Consider the following 24,007-nt stretch of genomic DNA (forward strand, 5'->3'; position numbering starts at 1 on the left):
TTGTTGGGGCATCCTAGGTGGCAAGGAGGAGAGGAAGAGAAAATATGGCACTATGGTTATGTGGCGTCCACGGGGACTCTCGCTCTCACTCTCTACGGCAATGTAGGATGCAGACAGAAACATGCACAACGCACACAGAAATACACATCCACAACTCCCACACATGGATGCCTGAGTGACTGGCACTCTGTGAGGCCTCCCAGTCTGGGAACCCAGAGGTGTCAGACAGTTATAATTATCACTCTGCTTCAACACACACACGCAAACACACACACACCAGTGTCAAATGGCATCCACTTAAAATCTAAGCCTGTGCACCAGCCTGACGTAAAAAAAAAGAGAAACAAAAAGAAAAGAAGAAGCACCCTGGAAGGCTTGTTTTCCCTTGTTGGTACAAAATGAAGTCAGTTTCCTAACTTTCAACTTCTGTTATTATATTTTTGGGACATAAATATTCAATATGTATTGTGCTATATGACAAATTTTAGATTTTTCATTGCCTGATTACAGAGGAAATAGCAGTCACTTTAAAGATCAGAATCATGTTAAATTTTCCTTTAAACTGAAATAGTTACTTTTAACAAAGACCACTTCCTAATCATTGTCATATCGTTTGGCCTTTCATTATGACAATGAATTTCCTCCATTTTAACCTTTTTAGGTCTTGTCTTTTACTTTTCTTATCTTGAATTTCTTCTTTAGCTTTGAAAAGAAGAAAACCTTGAACCTTAGTTCAAGTTGTTTTGTGCCTTAACTTTTGGGGCAACATATTGGAAAATGCCATTTCACACATCAGAAGACTTGGTGACATATTTGGCTACATTTGCTACATGATAGATTCTCCAAATACTTAAACCAACGGCAACCTTCATTATTTTTGACAGCAACAACTGCAATGTAAGTCTTAGTTTGATGATAATTGGGGAAAATCTGATGCTGAACCTTTTTTTGTGATCAATTGCAGGATTCTTTATAGCTCATTCCAATGCATTCAATACATTTAAATGCAATTTATATTAATTTAATAGAAAAAACATTTGAATGCAATTTGAACGCCTTCGCCCTATTCTCTCCCCCTCAGCTGCCGAAACACTCGTCCATGCCTTCATCACCTCCAGACTCGACTATTGCAATAGCATCCTGTATGGCCTCCCCTCCTCTGCTCTTCAAAAACTGCAATATGTTCAAAACTAGGCCGCCCGACTGCTCACTCACTCCCCCTCCAGTGAACACATCACTCCCATCCTTCAACAACTTCACTGGCTTCCAATAAAACAGTGAATCAACTTCAAGATCCTTCTCATCACCTACAAAGCCCTCAATAACCTTGCACCTCCATACCTTACAAACCTCCTCCACCCCTACTCCCCCACTCGACATCTCCGCTCCTCTGATGCAAACCTCCTCACTCCCATCACCAAGACCAAGTACCGCACCCTTGGGGACAGAGCGTTCTCCATCGCTGCCCCTACCCTTTGGAACTCCCTGCCCCCCGCCATCCGGAACTCCGATACACTCCCCTCATTCAAAAGCCAGCTCAAAACCCACCTGTTCAAAATCACCTACAACACCTGATAAAATGTTCCTCTCCCCCGCCGCCCAAATAATGACCAAGGTAATGCAAAGTTATGACGTTGTCTTGGTGCCTCTACATATATGATACATGCTATCAGCAACTATATCAAATGTAAACAGTTTCACTGAAAAAATATGAAATTACTTAACATGATGACGAAAGTGGAACATCACTTGCTGCACGTTGACATGCTCTTGTTTAGATCTATACAAAGCTGATGAGAGTAGCTGGCTGAAATAGCAGCACTAGCAAGCAGTGGCACTAGGAATCACAGACTTTCCAGATGCCATGGTTTGTGGTTGCTGGTAGCTTTGGCAAATTTGTAATGTAACTAAAGTTATTTATTTAAATAGTATAGTGATTTCTCCTTCCTAACTGATATTGCTGATAGAAAAAAATAATAATAACAACGCAAATCTCACATCTGTGCCAATTCCAGCAGAATGTTGTCTGTTCTGGTGTGAAGAGGATACTGTCCAATCAAAATACACCAATCTGTTTTAAAGCTAAATGTACTGTATTGCTGCTTTTATTCTTGATCAAAGTACAGTAGCATATGCACCGTGTCATGTAATGAATAAGATATAATAAATAATGTCAGTAGTTAATTAGGTATTTTTTCACATCTAATAAGCACTGTTTTTGTTATTGTTATTTTTGTTATAGCAGCTGGAAGAATCTAGTATTCTTGGGGCTTTCTAGCACAACATCAAGAAAGACTTCATCCAACTTTGAAGCCAGTAAAAATAATTCAATACCTGCAAAACTTTGGACATAGATGTAAATCTGAACTACAATTACATGGGCATACATAAATGTGAGCTTGCACACCCAACCACCCTTACATCTCTTACAGTGGACAAATGTGTACATGTAGAGCGAGCGTTCTAAATTAAAACGATGGACCACCCAGAACTACCAGAATCACACTGCCGACCTATGTGGCTGATGGATGAAGCCTATTCACATCAAGCCTTTAACACCTTCAGTTCCCCATCCACATTAACACACACACACACGCACACACACACGCACACACACATATACACTCATAGACAATAGTCAATACAAGTTAGGCACAATCGTCTAAGACAAATGGACCGACTTCAAACACGTACATACAAAATCTTCCAAAAAGAAAAAGTGGGAGGCTGAATGAGAGGAAGGGGAGAGACAGTCGGTGGAGACAGAGAGACCTTACTTCAGCTCCCCCAGACCCTCTCTTTTTTCAAAACAAATGCACAATCCTCTTCTAGAGAGAAATACTCGGCTTCAGGGTTACGGCTCCATTTACTCCTGTGGGGGATCATTTGGGTCCTTTCAAACCCTCCATGTATGTGTGTGCATTTGTGTACGTGTGTATGTAAGAGGGGGGTGTGGGGTGTGGAGGGAATGAATGGCATGGGGCGCTGTCAAATAGCCCCCTGCTTTTAATGGCCCAGCTGCATCATTACCTAGCACACACACTGGGCCCAAATAGACTGAGGGAGGAAGAGGAGGAGGATAACAGACAAGTCTATCAAATTAAGTATAAGGAGGGAGGAGGGGTGCTTATTACCTAGTATACACTGCAGAGTTGATGAAACTGAAAGAAAAAGAATAAAGAGGAGAAGGAGGAGGAGTTGGAGCAGACAGACAAGCTGCTAACTACAGTACAAGGCATGTTACTGAACTATATACTCATTGTGACACACACAGCCACTGAGGGCCTCCAGGGAAGTTTTACAGCAGCTCCTTGTCATGAACAGTGGTGTAAGACCCCTGTCGCTGTCAGGTGTATGTGTGTGTGTGCCTGTTTGCATCTGTGTGTGAGTGTGCTGAAAGCAGGACATGAAAGACCACACATTTCCGTTGCAGGGCTGTTGGCAACGTGTGTGGGAGAGAAAACAGGAGCTCTGTGGTTACATGCATTACATAAATTGTAAAATAGTGGGTTGGATAGGAGCCTTTATTCTTACTTAAAAAGGTTTAAATACTTGAAAAAAAAGGCAGAAAAGCAATTATCACAAGAAAGGTGTAGGAACTTAACTGTGTCAAGTTTTGAGAAGTTATGTAATTAGAATAATTACACAATTACAAGAATAGAATTGATCAAACTAGAATTAAAACAAATGGGCTGTCATAAATGTAATACTAATCTGTTAACAGTACCATGTACAACTCAGAAGTCACTGTTAGTTAATGATTTCGTAATTTCGCAACATTTAGATTTTCTTTTTCTGACAGAAACATGGTTAACAGAAAGCACAAGTGCTACTGTTCTTAATGAAACAGCACCCCTAAATTTTAGTTTTATGGATAAAAGGTGGGGGAGAAGCTGCTTTATTTAAAGATACATTCCAGTGTAAAGAGATCTCATTTGGTGATTTCACATGTTTTGAAATTTTGGTTTTATTTTAAAGGGAGTTCCTAAAATTCTGTTCTTAATCATTTACAAATCTCCAGGATAACTGAGAGACAACTGTGCAAGTTTTTTTTTATGAATTTTCTGAATTATTGTATGTAATTTTGACTGATTTCAACCGTTTTATTTTGACTGGGGATTTTAACATTCACATAGATAATATGACGGATGGTAATGCCCAAGAATTTTCTTCTGTGCTGGACATATTTTATTTGTGGCAACATGTAAAAGAACCTACCCACTTTCGAGGTCACATTCTGGACCTGGTAATTTCTAAAGGTGTTGATATTTCTTCTGTTGTGGTTATTGATTTGGCCTTGTCTGACAATTTTTGTATTTTATTTTATTTATTGATCACTCAAAATGTTCAAACAACCAGCTTCTCAGTTAAGAAGAGATACATTAATGAGAAAACAAGTGCTCGGTTTAGGGATGCCATAGCTATGTTATCAACAATGAGCGCAAAGTCAGTTGAAGGACAGCTGGATCATTTCAACAAAAGAATTTTGAATGTAATGGAAGCTGTTGCACCGATAAGAATCAAGAGCACCTTGAGCAAACAGAAAACACCATGGAGAAACACGACTACGGTCAAAAACCTGAAAAGAGAATGCAGGAAAGCTGAACGTAAGTGGAGGAAAACAAAGCTTCAGATTCACTATGAGCTGTACAAACAAAGCCTGCGTAGTTATAAAAATTAGTTGTGCAAGGCCAGACAGCTGCATTTATCTGAAATGATTAATAAGAATGTCAACAATTCTCAAACTCTGTTTGCTATGGTTGAAAAACTCACAAATCCTCCTAAACAGTCAAACCCAGCCCTCCTCTCCACTGAGAAGTGCAACTAATTTGCTAACTTTTTTAGCAAAAAAATCAAAACAATTAGGCAAAAAATTCACGCCACACAGACAAACTGTCAGGGTCTGTGTTAGCTGTTCATGGTTTATTTTGATAGTCTTGTCTGCTTCCTGTTTTATTTTCCTTCACTTCCTGTTGTGCGTCATTTTAGGTTTCTTGACTCCCGTTGTGTCTGATTGCCCATTGTTTTCACCTGTGTTCTGTTTATTTATACCTTTGCTCCCCAGTGTGTCTTTGTCAGATTGTCTGTGCATTTTGCTAGCTTTCCGGCGTTCTACTTCTCGAGATATTGATTGCATTTCTGGTTATTCCGACTCCTTGCCCGTTTTTCTGGATTGCCCCTTTGCCTAGCGATTTTGTACCTTTGCCTTACAGACTGCCTTCCCGTGTACCGACTTGGAATAAACTCCTTTTACGTCTACCTCGTCTGCCTCTGGTCTGCTCTGTGGGTCCACTGTCTGTCAGGTCGTGACACAAACAAGAAAACTAATCTGTGTCTAAAACCTAGAAATAACTCTGACATTATGTCACAATTAAATATTGTTGATTTAAAAATCCTAGAGGAAACAGTTTGGCATGTGAAATCAATAAGTTGCACTCTGGACATAATTCAATCTGACTTTTTAAAAACAGTTTTTACCTCAGTAGAAAGTTATCTCTTACAAATAGTTAACAGCTATTCAAGCATTTTTCCCAAGTCACTAAAGACAGTTGCCATTATGCCACTCCTAAAGAAGAGAACTTTAGACGCCTCTATGATGAACAACTACAGACCTGACTCTAACTTCTCTTTTACATCCAAGATTATTGAGAAAGTTGTATTCAACCAGCTCAACGACTTTCCACTTTCTGAAGTGGAAGTCTTGATAACTTTCAATCAGGGTTCCGATGTCATCACAGCACTGAAACAGCTCTGGTCAAAGTGTAAAATGACATTAGGTTGATTACTGATTCTGGTCATGTTTCAGTCCTGGTTCTGTTGGATCTCAGCATTGCGTTACTGTAGATCACAGAATTCTGTTGCACAAGCTGGAAAACTGGGTTGGACTTTCTGGAGCGGTCCTTAACTGGTTCAGGTCCTACTTAGAAGGCCAGAGTTATTTTATTACAATTGGCAGCTATGAATCTGAGCGATGGTCATGACTGGTGGAGTCCCCCAGGGGTCAATTCTTGGACCTCTTCTGTTTAACTTGTGTATGCTCCCTTTGGGTCAGATATTGCAGAACTTTAATATCAATTATCACAGTTATGCAGACGATACACAACGTTATGTGTCTCTGTCACCAGACGACTGCAGCCCAGCAGACGTACTGTGTCAGTGTCTGGAGGAAATAAACACCTGGATGAGAGAGAATGTTCTACAATTAAATGAAGACAAAACTGAGATCATTCTGTTTGGTAGCAAATTGAAGAGGGTCAGCATTGGTAAATATCTTGAGACTCGGGCCCTTACAATCACTGATCAAGTTCGTAACCTTTGGAGTGTTGATAGACTCAGATCTGACTTTCAGCAGCCACATCAAAGCTGTCACCAAAAAAGGCCAGGAGAAACTCATCCATGCATTTATCTCCAGTAGACTCGATTACTGTAATGGTCTTTTAATTGGACTTCCCAAAAAGAGCATTAAACATCTCTGCAGCTCATCCAGAACACTAGAGTTTTAACCAGGACTAAGAGATCTGAACACATCACACCAGTTTTAAAATCTTTACAGATTTTAAAAGCCTACTGATGGTTTACAAATCCCAGAACGGTTTAGGCCCAAAATACATCTGTGATATGTTTAAAGAATATAAACCTAGCAGAACTCTTAGATCCAAGGACTCAGGTCAGCTAGTCCAGTCCAGAGTCCAGACTAAACATGGAGAAGCCGCATTTAAAATTTTACCAAAGGTAGACATTTTTAAATCCAGGTTAAAAACATTTCTTTTCTCATATGTCTATGCATGAAATCTGTGGTATCTTTTAACTTAACTAGACTGTTGCTTGTTTTTAATAATTTTAATTCATTTTATAATTTTATTTGTTTCTCTTTATATTCTTTTACTTTTTTTAATGCTTCTTGAAATGTTGTACCTCTAAGTGCTTTTATTTTATGTAAAGCACTTAGAATTGTTTTGTATATGAAATGTGCTATACAAATAAATTTTACTTGACTTGACTTGACTACTATGAATCATTAAGTGTATTTTGCCAAATCAAGTGAAAATTAAGGAAACATTTATTTTCTTTTTAAAACTCCTCAATCTCCTTCAAGCAGGATGGGTTCTGCTGGAGTCAGACTGAGGTCTGGGCTTTGACAAGACTGCTTCAAAACATTTAAGCGTTTCCTCTTAAACCATTAGTGTTACTTTCTCAGTATGCTGGGTAACTCACGTGCTGAAATTCTGTTCCTGCCTAAATTCTCTGGATGAGTGAAATAATTTTTGATCAAGAAATTTGTATTTAACACCATCCATCATTCCTTTAATTCTGACCAATCACCTAGGGCCTACAGACTAGCAACAAACAGTCAGGCCACCTCAAAACTTCACTGTCGTAGTGATGGGTTTGTAATGGGTTTGTGCCAAAATTAGACTATAATGCCTTCTATCACTTGTCTGGGGAGTTCTGGTCCATGAGTTGTGTTGATCAACCCTTTCTTGACAAGTTTGTTGGTTATGTACATATCTCTTGAACCCAAATCTAATCAGAACTTCTTGAGAACTTTGTCCCAGTCCTTTGGGGGATCCTCCTTCTTCTTCCGCATTGTCCTACTTGCTTGGTGGTGCCTCTCCCCCCAGTGTACATACTGAGATCTACTTACACATTAGACATAGGTGGACTTACTGGACAAAATATGTTAATTTTGAACTTCATTAGCTGCATGACATTTTCATTTCGGGCTTTAAAAAAAAAGGGTGAACAATATCCATGCATTACTTTTAAGCTTTAAATTTTAATCTTTAAACATTTAAATTTTTCACCACCAATTTGGATTATTCTTTGCTAACCCAGTACATACAATCTTAAAACATATAGCTTGAAACTGCAGGTTGTAATATGTGGAAGGGAGTGATGATTTTTTTCAAGACATTTTAACTGTAAGTTATATGCTGTTAATATGTCTTAGCTTAGATAGCTAAAAATCTTAATTACTTTGCAAAATGTGATAACAAGAAGAATTAGAATGGCATCAACATATTGACTAAAACAAACAGTACCAAAATCCAAACCTACTTAGGAACCATACAGGAACCATACAGCTCACAGGATCCTACATCTCAGTAAAGCTAGAGAATCTGTGAATCTTGTTTCATCCCTCTCTTTATCAGCGAATACTTTAACTTTAGAAAATAGGCAAGGCAATTTTATTTGTAGAGCACAAGTCATACACAAGGCAATTAAAAGTGCTTTACAGCTACATAAAATCGCAAGAAGACAAATGAAATCATATCAATCAAAAATAATCATTAATTAATTAATTAAATTAAAAGCGAAGAGTGCAGATAAAATACTTTCAGTTGTCATATGCACAGCTAAATAGAACGTGTTGTCAGCCTGGATTTAAACATTGTCAGAGTTGAGGCCTATCTCACATCTTCTGGAAGAGTGTTCCAGATTTTAGGAGCATAAAACTGAAACGCAGCCTCACCTTGTTTAGTCCTGACTCTGGGCACCAGCAAGAGACCCCTCCCTGAGGTTCTCAGAGTCTGAGTTGGTTCAAATACAGTAAATTCTGTAAGGGTGGCCTCTGTCTGAGTACTGTTCACTGTAAGAGATGTACTACCAAGCATGAAAATGTACCACTAAATAGAACGGAGAAACTTAGATTACAACACACGATTTTGTCATTGGATCTTTACATGATAACTTGTTGTTTACTAGTATTTTTTACGTTAAAAAACCTTTCTAATAAGTTACATGCTTTATTTTTTAGAATGGAGATCGTTGTTTCACAAGCCTTCCATAAACATGTCTGGTGTGTCAAGTTAAACATGTTTAATGCTTTGCACTGCTCTTCAATTCTTTTTGTTCCATTTAAGATTGTTTAACCTTTTCATCTGTTCCATAGAGGTTATGTAATGGATATGATTTATTTTTTCTTTGTCTGTCTTATTAAAAAAACTATACATAAATTTGCATTAATTAGATGTCAGCAAAGGCCCAACTTAAAAGTGTTTTATGTATTATTGGAGGAGATGTGAACTTTCAAACGACTCTTGTTTTATAGAGACTTGATATAAGTTTCAAGGTGACCAATAAACCACCATATATAAAAAAAAATATATCAATTTTATTCTTATTACCACAGGAAGAAAAATAGAAGATTTGGTCTCACAAGAGACTTTCCCAAATTCTTTAATGATTTTTGCAATAGAAGAAAAAATGTGTCTAAATACCCTTCCCATTTTTCTCAATCAGTGTTTTCAATATCTCTATGGATCTCTCAAAGTTGTTTCTAACATTTCTGTGTTCAATGTCAAGAGTAACCTGTGAACCTAAGCAACTGACATGGATGCAATGTCTAATGAAAATAACATTTTCAACCCTGTTAACAGGCCGGGTTTATGGTTTTTAAATGCTAGAAGACATATACTTCCAGTGATATAAGCAGTCATGAAAGTGCAGTGTATCAATGACTTGTTATAATATTAGCAACACATTATTTGATGTTGTCAAGCTGAAGGCTTTTTTTATATTCAACTTTTATATTTCTAAAGAAGATGACAGCAATACAGAAAATAAATTCAGTGACCTGCAGGTGACCCTGTACCACTTGCTTCTCTTCCTATGCATAATGATGTATAAATTAAAAATACATCATTGTGTGATGAAAGGAATGCTGTGACTAACAGGACAGCAGTTTGTTCATCACCTCCTCTCTGGCAGGAATGGCAAAAGCGAGTGACACCTACGAGTTCTTCTACATTCTCATTTACGCTCACACATACTCCCGAGAATTCCCCTCCTGTCTCCATTTCCATTGCTCTCTCTCTCCTTCCGTCATCTCCATCCATCCATCTCTTGTCGAAACCTCTCAGCGGGGCTCGGGCTGTTGTATGCAAGGCATACTTGGGCTGTGGCGTCAGTTTGAAAATGAGGCTCGTTTGCATTTTAACAGTCTGCTCTCTGGGCACTTGGTAAACTTGATGAGAGGAGGATTGGGGTGGTGGGGGTGATGGTGATGGGGAGGTGGGGGAGCAGAGAAAGCAAACGGAGAAACTGCAACACTGAGAGATAGGATAGTGAATAAGGGAGTGCATAGAGAAACTAGCTAATATAAATTCATTATGTAAATCCGCCGCTCAAACAAATTGACAGGCGGGTATTACACCCAAGAGGAGCTGAATCAAGAGCATGAAAGCATTAGCTCCACTCACCCTTGACCTCCAACCTTGACCTGTTCACTGAAGTGTGCCCGTTATGCATACTAACCACTGAGGAGGGGCTGGCCGGACAAAAACATCACAACACATTTTGTTTTCTTACAGCGGTAGCTGGAGACAAAATCCTCCACCCTATATCTGTGCTGGAATGCAAACTATGCTGAAAGGAAAACATTGTAGAGGACTGTTTTCTCACTGAAGCAGACACACATACCAGACACAGGCAGCAGCAGCTGCCACTGGAGACTGTTCTTTCATCTGATATCTGAAAAAGCATATATGAATATCCAACCTTGGAAGCAAAAAAACACAATCAGCACAACAGCAAGCCTGCAGTATAAAGAAGACACTGTGTGCATGTGCTTTATTTATGCCACAGTGTAAAAGTTCCAAAAACCATCACCACACAATTCAACAGGATGACAAAAAAAAGACTACACCAAAATGTTCACTTAACATGGACCGAAAGTTTGGTGATAAAAGTTTTGATAAAGAATAAAGTTATTTAGGGTTGCATTTCAGTAGGGAGAAAACAAGAAAGATCTATTGGCTAAATTTGCTATTTTAATAAAAATAGGTCAATCTAACACTGACACACATACATAAATATATATATATATATATATATATATATACACTACTCACAAAAAGTTAGGAGTATTCAGCTTTCGGGTGAAATTTCAGGATGAAACTAAAATGCATTATTACCTTTACAGGTGAACTTAAAGCTTTTTTTTAGTCATATTAGCTTGAACTGTCATGGGATTCTGGAAGTAGAATATTAAATAGGCTGTTTAGGAAAAATCCCGAATTCTGTAGCTCCCTCTAAAGCCTGTAATCGTGCTTGCAAAAATTGAGTGCTCCCGGCTGTTTTTAACCAATTACGTTAGGGTGGAGGAATCGCTACCTGTCAATCACAGCTTGTGCACACGCTGCTGAGCGTGAGTCTGCCCCAGCTTGTGTGCGCTCACTCTGGTGTGAACTCAAGTGCACAACCTCGTCCACAGAGGGGGAGGGGTTTGGGGGGCAGTTTGGAGCTTGGTGGAGGTTGGGGGAGGGACCTGAAAGTTGTATCAGTTCGAATTTTCCGATTTTAGACTCGAAATTTTTAAAACCTGCCGACGGCAGCTTTGATGTGACCTTCTGTAAACTTATAAATGCACATGTCCAACTGTTCAATGATTCAGTACTTTTTGCACAAGTTGCTGTTCTCTAACAAGGAGCTTAACGGCAAAATTCACAACAATGAATCGACCAATACATTTCCTGGTTCAATTAGAATTGGTATTTAAATATTCCTCCTCATCATGCTGTTCACATTCCACAACACCTAACAATTGATCAACAGTACCTCGCTATTGCGAGGCTTCTCAGACGGATGTGGCTACTGAGCTTACAGTGTCATCAGCAGGTTGCAACAGAGATACAGAGAGACTGGAAAAGTCACAGAAATGCATAGAAGTGCAAATCCTTTGGCCACATCCTGCACTGACGACCGCTTTATTGTGAACAGTGTCATGCGGAAACGGATGATGAATGCCACTCAACTCAAGGCACATTTAAGGGAGGTGAGAGGCATCCAAGTCTCACATTGTCAGGATCTGGAATTTAAGTTGTGTCTTGTACTTGGTTTTGTGTCTTTATTCAGTATTCAGTTATGTTTTTTTTTTGTGTATTCCCTTAGTGTGCTCTCTCTTGCCCCCTGTGTTCTGCCATCTCTCTCTCTCCTCAGTCTCTCCCCTGCTCTCATTCACTCACCTGCAACCCGTTTCCAATCAACCACCAGTTCCTACTCCAGTAATCACCTCCCCAGTATATATGTCTGTCTAGTTCAACCACTCCTTGCCGGATTCTCTTCATTACCTTCCCTACCTTGGTCTTCGATACTTTTGTCTTGAGTCTTGTTATGTCCCCTGGTCTGGTCTTGTCCCCCCGGTCCCTGGTTGTTCCTAGTCTGTCCTTTTGCTAATGTTTGTTGTTTTCTAGTTTTATGTCCAGTTTAGTTTTTTGATATTCCAGCTTTGCTGCGCTTTTTGTTATATTCTTTTGTAAATAAACCCTTTAACTTTATTTTTCCTCCCGTCGTGTCTGCACCTGGGTCCTCCCCTTGAACACAACCTGACAGAAGAATCCGGCCTCAAAAGGACCCAGCAGACCTTCACAGAGGAGCCCAGCAGCAGAATGAGTTGGCTCCAAGGAAATTATATGGGGGACATTGAAATCCTGCCCTCTCCACTGCTGCTGGAGGAATTGGGGCTTCCTTCTGACCTGGACGCTATGCGTCAAAGGGAGTTCCCTCCATCCTCCTCACCCAGCCGACGCAGACGCCGCTGTCGCCGCCAACGTGACCACAAGGTGACACCTCTGGCGAGCTGGACCGACGCCTACTCAGCCTTCCCGGTAGGTCGTTCTGCTGACGCCACCGCCTCAGCCTTCCCGGTGGGTCGTTCTGCCGACGCCACCGCCTCAGCCTTCACGGTGGGTCGTTCTGCCGACGCCACCGCCTCAGCCTTCCCAGTGGGTCGTTCTGCCGACGCCACCGCCTCAGCCTTCCCGGTGGGTCGTTCTGCCGACGCCACCGCCTCAGCCTTCCCGGTGGGTCGTTCTGCCTCCGCCTCAGCCTTCCCGGTGGGTCGTTCTGCCTCCGCCTCAGCCTTCCCGGTGGGTCGTTCTGCCTCCGCCTCAGCCTTCCCGGTGGGTCGTTCTGCCTCCGCCTCAGCCTCAGCCTTCCCAGTGGGTCGTTCTGCCTCCGCCTCAGCCTCAGCCTTCCCGGTGGGTCGTGCCGACGCCACCGCCTCAGCCTTCCCGGTGGGTCGTGCCGACGCCACCGCCTCAGCCTTCCCGGTGGGTCGTAGAGCAGACTTTGAGGTACTGTTTAAGCAGTTCAGAAATGACACTTTTCTTCTGCAAGCTGTCTACGAACAATATGACTCTTTCGTCCAGAGGAGACGAGCCCGTTGCCACCAGACCTCCGAGCCAGCTAGCGCTCCGGTGGCCGAGCCAGCTAGCATCCCTGTTGCCGGGCCAGCTAGCATCCCTGTTGCCGAACCAGCTAGCATCCCTGTTGCCGAGCCAGCTAGCATTCCTGTTGCCGAACCAGCTAGCATCTCTGTTGCCGAGCCAGCTAGCATCCCTGTTGCCGAACCAGCTAGCATCCCTGTTGCCGAACTAGCTAGCATCCCTGTTGCCGAACCAGCTAGCATCCCTGCGGCCGAACCAGCTAGCACCCCTGCGGCCGAGCCAGCTAGCACCCCTGCGGCCGAGCCAGCTAGCACCCCTGCGGCCGAGCCCGCTAGCACCCCTGCGGCCGAGCCAGTTAGCACCCCTGCGGCCGAGCCCGCTAGCACCCCTGCGGCCGAGCCAGTTAGCACCCCTGCGGCCGAGCCAGTTAGCACCCCTGCGGCCGAGCCAGTTAGCACCCCTGCGGCCGAGCCAGTTAGCACCCCTGTTGCCGAGCCAGCTAGCTTCCCCGCGGCCGAGTCAGCTAGCATCCCCGCGGCCGAGCCAGCTAGCACCCCTGTGGCCGAGACAGCGAGCTTCCCCGCGACCGAGCCAGTTAGCGTTCCCTCGCCTCAAGAGTTAGCTTCCAGAGAAGCTCCCAGAGAGCAAAAGTTAGCTCCCAGAGACCCGGAGCGAGTCCCCAGAGACCCAGAGCGAGTCCCCAGAGACCCAGAGTCTGATAGCCTGTCCGAGCCTCTTAGCCTATCCAAGTCTCATGGCCTTCCTGAGTTTCCCGGTGACCACCTGGTTGCCCCAGCTCTCCCGGCACCTGCTCAGGTATCACTCACACACATTGTCACACTCATATCTCCCAGTTTCTGTTCTGCTATACAGACGCCTGCCACATCACACCCTGTTCCTGAGGTGGCCCAGCTAGGCTCACCCCTTCTCTGGTCTTCTGGCCGTCCGCCTGAGCATCTCCGCCTGCGGCTCCTACACCGCTGGTCTTCTGGCCGACCGCCTGCGGCTTCTACACCGCTGGTCTTCTGGCCGTCCGCCTGAGCATCTCCGCCTGCGGCTCCTACACCGCTGGTCTTCTGGCCGACCGTCTCCGCCTGCGGCTTCTACACCGCTGGTCTTCTGGCTGCCCGCCTGAGCTTCTCCGCCTGCGGCTCCTACACCGCTGGTCGTCTGGCCGTCCGCCTGAGCATCTCCGCCTGCGGCTCCTACACCGCTGGTCTTCTGGCCGACCGTCTCCGCCTGCGGCTTCTACACCGCTGGTCTTCTGGCCGTCCGCCTGAGCATCTCCGCCTGCGGCTCCTACACCGCTGGTCTTCTGGCCGACCGCCTGCGGCTTCTACACCGCTGGTCTTCTGGCCGTCCGCCTGAGCATCTCCGCCTGCGGCTCCTACACCGCTGGTCTTCTGGCCGACCGTCTCCGCCTGCGGCTTCTACACCGCTGGTCTTCTGGCTGCCCGCCTGAGCTTCTCCGCCTGCGGCTCCTACACCGCTGGTCGTCTGGCTGCCCGTCTGACCGTCTCCGCCTGCGGCTTCTACACCGCTGGTCTTCTGGCCACCCGCCTGACCGTCTCCGCCTGCGGCTTCTACACTGCTGGTCTTCTGGCCGCCCGCCTGACCGTCTCCGCCTGCGGCTTCTACACCGCTGGTCTTCTGGCCGCCCGCCTGACCGTCTCCGCCTGCGGCTTCTACACTGCTGGTCTTCTGGCCGCCCGCCTGACTGTCTCCGCCGGCGCCCTCCGAGGTCCCTGCTCCGCCGGCGCCCTCCGAGGTCCCTGCTCCGCCGGCGCTCTCCGAGGTCCCTGCTCCGCCGGCGCCCTCCGTGGTCCCCTCCGTGGTCCCTGCTCCGCCGGCGCCCTCCGTGGTCCCTGCTCCGCCGGCGCCCTCCGTGGTCCCTGCTCCGCCGGCGCCCTCCGAGGTCCCTGCTCCGCCGGCGCCCTCCGAGGTCCCTGCTCCGCCGGCGCCCTCCGTGGTCCGTGCTCTGCCGGCGCCCTCCGTGGTCCCTTCGGCTCCTGGCTTCTACGTCTCCTTGGTCCCTTCGGCTCCTGGCCTCTACGTCTCCTTGGTTCCTTGGTCCCTTGGTCCCTTCGGCTCCTGGCTTCTACGTCTCCTTGGTCCCTTCGGCTCCTGGCCTCTACGTCTCCTTGGTCCCTTGGTCCCTTCGGCTCCTGGCTTCTACGTCTCCTTGGTCCCTTGGTCCCTTCGTCTCCTGGCTTCTCTGTTTCTTGGCCCCGTCAACCACAGACTCTAAAGCTTCTCTGTGCCAGGCCCACAGACTTTTTTTTCTGCCCTCCTTCCGAGGCCCCCTCCGTCCACCCTGGTTGGGTTTTTGTTTTTGGTTCTGTCCCTCCTTCCGAGACCCCCTCCGCCCACCCTTTCTGGGTTGATTTTGTTTTGGACTGGTGGGCGTCTGGTATCCGCCCTTGAGGGGGGGGTTCTGTCAGGATCTGGAATTTAAGTTGTGTCTTGTACTTGGTTTTGTGTCTTTATTCAGTATTCAGTTATGTTTTATTTTTGTGTATTCCCTTAGTGTGCTCTCTCTTGCCCCCTGTGTTCTGCCATCTCTCTCTCTCCTCAGTCTCTCCCCTGCTCTCATTCACTCACCTGCAACCCGTTTCCAATCAACCACCAGTTCCTACTCCAGTAATCACCTCCCCAGTATATATGTCTGTCTAGTTCAACCACTCCTTGCCGGATTCTCTTCATTACCTTCCCTACCTTGGTCTTCGATACTTTTGTCTTGAGTCTTGTTATGTCCCCTGGTCTGGTCTTGTCCCCCCGGTCCCTGGTTGTTCCTAGTCTGTCCTTTTGCTAATGTTTGTTGTTTTCTAGTTTTATGTCCAGTTTAGTTTTTTGATATTCCAGCTTTGCTGCGCTTTTTGTTATATTCTTTTGTAAAAAAACCCTTTAACTTTATTTTTCCTCCCGTCGTGTCTGCACCTGGGTCCTCCCCTTGAACACAACCTGACACACATCAGACGATTCAGAACTGTTTACATCAGCATGGTCTGCTTCCTAGGCGACCTGCAAGGGTACCTGAACACATCACCAGGCACAGGTGTCATCGTCTTGCATGGGTCAGGGAGCAGGACGAGGGACCAGTGGGACTCAGCGTTGTTCTCTGACAGTCGATTCACATTGAGCAGAAATGATGGCCACCAACAATGTTGGAGACATCAAGGAGAGCGCTATGCATCAACCACTATTGTCACCAGATGAGCCTTTGGTGGTGGTGGTCTTACAGTGTGGACAGGTGTGTCCAGTCAGTACATAACTGCCCTACACTTTCAATGGGTCAGTTACAAGCCCATACTACCTGAATAACATAATTTATCCAGTCATTGTGCCCCTGCACAAACCATAATTTCATCTTCACAGACGACAATGCTCCAGCTCATCGAGGTCGCATCTTTAAGGAATGGCTGCTGGAGACAGGGGTACCTCAAATGGAGTGTCCTGCACTTTCTCCAGACCTGAATCCCATATGGGATCAGCTGAGTCGCCATGTAAAGGCTCGTAAATCTGTACTCCAGAATCTCAATGACCTGAGGGCTGCCCTTCAAGGAGAGTGGGAATATAGCCACTTTCGGTTGACCGCTTCACCACCAACAACAAACTCAGGTATTCGAGAAAATGGCGAACAAAGAGCAAGATGAAGCTACGTCCCTCTACATTTGGTCTGTGATGAGCTACTTGTTGCACAAACGTGATGCACAACGGCGCATTCTCCATCGCGTTGTTTGTTTCTTTCCGATGGCGGCGACAACAACAGTAATATCGTCTCTTCCGACTTCCGGTTCACGACCCCGGGAAAAAATCTCGAGCATGCGCAGAACGCAAAGTCTAATTCACCACGTGCTTCACCCGTCAAGCACGTCTAATTTGACTTTCAACCGAGTTATCTCGGAGTCTTAATTCGATCGCGAGTAATCCGATCCGATCCAAGCCAATTTCTTGTCCGATTAAGGTGTCTACATGAACTTAACTCAGTCTTATTGTAATTTAGCCAATAATCCGATCCTTTCAGTGCCATGTGACCCCACTGATTGACATTTTTTGTAGTGGTATACCCACCACTGTTGTTGGCTTTTGTTTCAATAAATTGTTTAAGATGATGAAATCACCAGTGCATGCTTCTACTTAAATGCCCTACTTTCATGATATCATAGAAATAGAACGAGAAAGCTGCAAGCAGCTGTATGCGGGACCGAGATGTGCGCACGTTGGGGCATGTGCTGGACGTCGTAGTCGCGCCGCTCTGCCCACACGCACGATACCCTCTGCGTACGTACGAGCACATAATAACCCCAATGCGGAGGGGTTTTTGAAAATTTCTAGGGGGCGCCAATGAGCCATTTTGCTCCACCCACACACGATACCCTTTACATATGTACGAGGTCGTCAGGGTGGACGTGTGTGCCAAGTTTCATGACCTTTCGATGATGATAAGGCTTTCAAACCACAAACGCCATCACACGATTTTCACCGCCTGGCCACGGCCACGCCCTTTGAGGTTTGAAAAAGTTTCTCCATGATTTTTCCCTCCCTTGTCTTCAGAGTAACCTGGTCAAGTTTGAAGCTGGTAGCATTAAATCTGTAGGAAGAGTTCGATCAAATGCGAGGTGTGGAAAAAAAAAGATCTTTCCAACCGCCAGCAGATGACGCTATAGGTGGATGTCACTATGGTAATATGTACGCGTTCAGGCTGGGTCCAGCATTCACCGTATGAAGTTTGGGACAGATTGGATAATCAATGTGGGACTTATAAGCAACTTAATATTTTGTGGCGAGTGATGGCGAGTCATCCAACTTTGAGGCGTCGCCACGCCCACGCCCTTTAAGTTTTGAAAAAGTTTCCCCATGAATTTTCCCCCCCATGTCTTAAGAGTAACCTGGCCACGTTTGAAGTCTGTAGCATTAAATCTGTAGGACAAGTTCGATCATATGCAATTTGTCATTCCACGCTAAACTAACCCCAATGCGGGGACCATTTTTAAGCATCGTAGGGGGCGCTACAGAGTCAATGAGCGACTCCCAATTTCAAGAGTTTTCGAGTACCTTTTGCAAAGAATAAGAAAATAAAGTATTGAGTATTCAACTGAATTTAATTTAATTTGAGTGAACCGAATGTAATTTAATTGAACTGAACTGAACAGCACTGAATTTAACTGAATGTAAGTTTATGAGTATAAAATTGCAGGTTGTACTGTAGTTTGATGTGTGGTAGTGTAAGCTTTCAGGCTTGGTTCTGAATGCTTTTAGATATGGTAATAACAAGAGTCAGAGTAATTTGTATCGAAATTTAAGTTTGTATGGTCATGCAAAGCTGTACACTAGTCAAATCTAGAATATAGCGCCAAAAGTAGACAAAGGAGTACGTGTAGGAGCCAGTTGTGTTTCCACTGTCACTTCTGGGGCTTTAGCGGGGCTTGACCACGGGCTTGTTGCCACGGCTTTTGCAAAGCAAATACCACTGGGATCTGCTGTAACTGCCCTGCAATGACCAAACCAGGACATGGCTCTGTAACCACAGATTCAACTGGTGAGTTTTTTTGGAGTTAATTTCCTTTGCCATTCATATATTCTACTTGCTAAACAGCTAAATGTTTAATCAGAAAGTTTGTATTTAAATATCTAAACAGCAATTATACATTAACTGCACAGCTAAATGTAAGGATGTTTTTACTTCTAGGGCCAAATGATTCTGAAACATCTGGTATGATATTTAGCATTGTAGCATTGTATTTTGTTCACATATATATACATATTAATATAATTTATCTATATAGTTTTTCAGTATTTCATTCAGCAGTACATGCCCATTTTGGCTATGTGGTAGGTTTATTCTGGCACACATTCATTCAACCTAACTATCCAGCATAAATTTAAATGGTAAATGGACTGTACTTGTATAGCGCTTTTCTAGTCTAACTGACCACTCAAAGCGCTTCTAACACTACATGCCACTTTCACCCAATCGCACACACTCATACAGCACGTCTACATCTATACACACTACGTGCTTTATAATCATTCACACAAACATTCATACACCGACGGATTTATCGGTAGGCAACGTGGGGTTCAGTGTCTTGCCCAAGGACACTTCGACATGTAGCCCATGGAAGCTGGAGTCGAACCACCGACCTTCCGATTGATGGGTGACTGCTCTTCCTCCTGAGCTACAGCCGCCCGCTATTTACAATGCAGAAGATGGGTATATGTTCTGCTCTATCTGGGACTAATAAACTTAATATCTCTGTTACAACATTCTTATCTAATGAGTGCAGACACGTATGATTAGAGTAGAACTTCCATTCCTGACAGCAGTGTAACAATTAGGAAGGATTCACATGCACAGGTATAAAACAGGTTTGCTACATTCCCTTTTTGTGGGATGATGTCTTGTGCGGCCAACCTGAATTCATTGCATTGCTTTGCCAGCTTGCCTTGTGGTGGAATGGTAAGAGCAGTTGAACTTTTAAAGTGGCAGAGTAGGCCTCAGCCAATCAAGTTGCCTGACTAACCATGTTTCTGATGATCAATTGTCACTATAATTTCAAACATCAGGCCTGCCCACTGTCGAACATGAAAGGAAAACACCTGTGTGAATCCTGCATAATAGACGCAGATACAGCAGAACCTGCACCTGTCTTCTTCACTCTTCTGCTGAGCTTCCAAGCGTAAACAGGGATTTTACAAGTCTGGTTCATAATTACCAATAATTTACATGTGAGTTTGAATACATTTGAAGACACCAGAGTTTTGACTACTGTGGTATGCAGTTAACTCCTTTTGTTTGCTGATATGGGCAATTGCATAATCAATACTTTTTTTAAGTACAGCAAGTTATTTATGTGAATAGTTGCACACCTTTTGTTTGCTGTGATCGGCATTTACATATAAATGTTTGACTGAAAACTTTTTTCCCTGTCCTTATAACTGCTGCATGTACATACCTTTTGCAGTTATGCAGTTGGTTTCTATTTCAGTGTGATGTCTATGAATTGCATATGGGACTGTTTCACAGCAGATTGGGTGACATTCACAATGTAGCATTATATTGTCGGCTTGTTTTAGGAAAATATATCAGGGTAAAGAGATGCTTAATATATGAACACTTTTTTGAAAATATCATGCATATTGGGAAAGCAGTCTTTTATTTTCTTTAAGTATTTTTTGGGGCTTTTTATGCCTTTACTGGATAGGACAGTGGAGAGAGACAGGAAGCAGGGGGCAGAGAGAGGGGGAACAACACGCAGCAAAGGGCCGTCCGATGCGGGACTCAAACTGGGGCCAGCTGCAGCGAGGACGACAGCCTCACGTACATGTGGCACCCGCTCAACCCACTGCGCCACGGACCACCCCAGGGAAAGCAGTCTAGATGAAGATTCCATTAAAATAATAGATCTGGCATCTCTACTGATGATTGAAGTGTCTTTGAATTTAAGTTTTGATTTCAGGCCTTTACAATATCCACTTTCATCAACAATATCATACTCCTCTAGACACCATTTTCCAAGTACCAAAGAGCCATCAAACATAGAGTGGATAGCAGTTCTTAGGTGCTATACAGTACATCTAGATATATCAGTTAAGGGTTAGTGGAGAGCAAAACATGAAAGGATAGGGAATTTTTGACATACATTTGTTGGCTTATTGACCCTGTTTCCCAATTAAAGAACCTCAAGTTTACTGTTCCTTGACTTTTATTTTGTTTCCCAAAGGTTTATCAATCATCTAAGCACTGATGGTAAATAATCTCAATAAACATTTCAATCAAACAAAGTCCAGAAAAACTGTATAAATGCAAATGAGCTGATTCATATATAAATGGATAAAAATTTACCTACAGAGAATATCAGAAAAAAATGCAATGGCAAAAAGGAAAACAGGAACAATCTTCTTTACCCCCCTAAAATTTGGTACTTTACTTTTACTTTTACTTTTACTTTTCTCAGATTCTTTCTCAGAAATGATATGCCTCCAAAATAAAAGAAATGCCACTGCATCAGTAGTAAAAAAGTGTCGAACACAACAGCCCTTACTAAGGTACTCAGACAGTCTGATTTGACCTGGTAGTCAATACAGAGTCTTCACAGTTATGAATCTCCGACACGTCTGAAGGCTGGCCAATTGCCGTTCACACTGGATTGGGATAAATGGTTAAGCTAGGGTTGACCATCGATCCAAACCATCCTCTGGTCTCCTTCCCTGTGCTTTGCACATACTCCAACAGAGCCCAACAAGACAGCTGAGACAAGCCCAGCTGAAATGAAAAGGCATCATATACTACAGTATTCACCTTATGATATGAAAAGGAACACACTCCTTAAAGCACACATACTCCCTAAAGGTTTCTCATGAACTAAATAGTGGTTTGTATAACAATTACTCTGCCAATAATCACTTAGACCTTTAGAAAGATACAGTGCATCCGGAAAGTATTCACAGCACTCCACTTTTTCCACAATATTCTGTATAACAGCCTTATTCCCAAATAGATTAGATTAATCTTTTAACTCAAAATTCTACACACAATACCCCAAAATGACAAAGTGAAACAAGTTTTGTTTGAAACTTTTGCAAATCTATTACAAAGAAAAAAGGAAAAAAGAAAAAAGTAAAACATTTACATAAGTATTCACAGCTTTCGCCATGACCCCTCAAAAGTGAGCTCAGGTGCATTCTGTTTCCACTGATCATCCTTCAGAATTTTCTACAACCTGATTGCAGTCCACCTGTGATAAATTCAGTTGATTGGTCATGATTTGGAAAACACACACTTTTCTATAAAAGGTCCCATAGTTGACAGTGCATGGCAGAGCACATTAAGTCCAAGGAACTGTCTGTAGACCTCCGAGATAGGATTGTATCGAGGCAAAGATTTGGGGAAGGCTACAGAAAAATTGCTGCAGCATTGAAGATCCCAATGAACACAGTGGACTCTATCATCTGTAAATGGATGAATATTGGAACCACCAGGACTCTTACTAGAGCTGGCTGCCCGTCCACTCTGAGCGACTTGGGTAGAAGGGCCTTAAGGCCTCGGAATGCTACTCCGTCGCTATCCACCAATCTGACTCCGTGGTCACGCAGAGGCTATTAAACCTTTCGAAGTTCTCATTCGGGATGTTGGATACGCAAGGCAATTCCCCTCCCGATCAGTAGGCGTCGCTACGCTAGACGACCTAATCTCGCGACGTCCATCGTGAAAGTTGTTGATTGATTGTTTACCTTCTGGCTCTGTTCCACTCCTCACAGTGAACGTTGGCGACCGAGAGAGAAAGACTGTTGTTGGAGTTGGAGTTTATTGATATTGAAATGCAAATAATTTTGACCAAATGTTGACCGGTACACAGTAAACTCTTTCAAAAAAGGGCGTTGTTGTTGTTGTGAGAGGAGGGAGCTAAACTGGAAAAGTAATTCCAGAAATTATGTTGTTTGCCGACCAATCACAACCCTTGCGGTCTCCGTGAGTCTCCGTCTCCTCGACGGATAGATAGGAATTTTGGCCGACGCACGGAAGCAACGAAGAGCGTCTCCGACAACGGAGAGGGCTGATAACCTACTTCAGAGCACTCTGGACCTCGGACTGGGGCGAAGGTTCATTTTCCAACATGACAACGACCCTAAGCACACAGCCAAGATAACAAAGCAGTGCCTTCAGGACAACTCTGGGAATGTCCTTGAGTGGCCCAGCCAGAGCCCAGATTTGAACCTGATTGAACATTTCTGGAGAGATCTGAAAATGGCTGTGCACCGACGCTCCCCATCCAACCTGATGGAGCTTGAGAGGTTCTGCAAAGAAGAATGGGGGACACTGTCCAAACATAGGTGTGCCAAGCTTGTAGCATCATACTCAAAAAGACTTGAGGCTGTAATTGCTGCCAAAGGAGCTTCAATAAAGTATTTAGCAAATGCTGTGAATACTTATTACGTGTACTAAATATAATAAATGAATAAATAAATAATACTTGTGTGTAGAATTTTTGAGGTAAAAGATTAATTTAATCTATTTGGTAGTAAGGCTGTAACATAGGATATTGCAGAAAAAGTGGAGCGCTGTGAATACTTTGTGCCCTGTATTTCCCTGCTGTTTAGAGATATAAAACTCCTTTGATCAGCTTGATAGTCCTCATGGACTGTAATGTTTGTTGCGTTAAAACCCCAAAAGTCTGTCGGCCAAATCCTCCAGCAGCAGGCACGTGCAGAGGGGGAGGTGGGTGCTGGAGCACCTGCCCCTTTGGCCCTTTCTGCCCAAAGTGCCCTTTTGTCAAAAGTTTTTTTTTTGTAAGTGTGTGTGTGAAAGTCTCTGTCTGTGTGGCCCAAAATAATAAATAAAACGAAAAATAATGATTTAGATCTACCTTCGGTTGGTCACATGATCCACATAGACATGCCCTCACTGCCCTGATGATGTGCCCTGAGACAGAGAGAGCAGAACCGTCCGATAAGTAGGTTTTACAGCGGTATTTGTATGTGCACGCCACGGTGTATTCTTGCAAGATGACTGACAAAGTTAGTGAAGTGAGCAGCATCCTTTGTGTGTGCGTCTGACTCTGCACACACTCTCATAAGTTATAGCCGCTAATTAACCACACACAGCGTGCTGAGGGGAAAAAGTATGTCTGTATGTGTGGCTTCTTTTTGTTTCTATATGTTTCTTTTGTCATGGGCAAAGTGCATTAGAGAGATGTATAATATAATTCACTGAAACTATGCAATGTACATTATTCACATAATTTTGGACTATATTAGTATAAATACAACATCAATAAGAATAATAATTAGAAGAATTTGAGTTGTGATTTTCTCAACCTCTCATTTTAACAAATCAG

Source organism: Odontesthes bonariensis, chromosome 5 (genome assembly GCF_027942865.1).
Source record: "Odontesthes bonariensis isolate fOdoBon6 chromosome 5, fOdoBon6.hap1, whole genome shotgun sequence".
Taxonomy (NCBI): Eukaryota; Metazoa; Chordata; class Actinopteri; order Atheriniformes; family Atherinopsidae; genus Odontesthes; species Odontesthes bonariensis.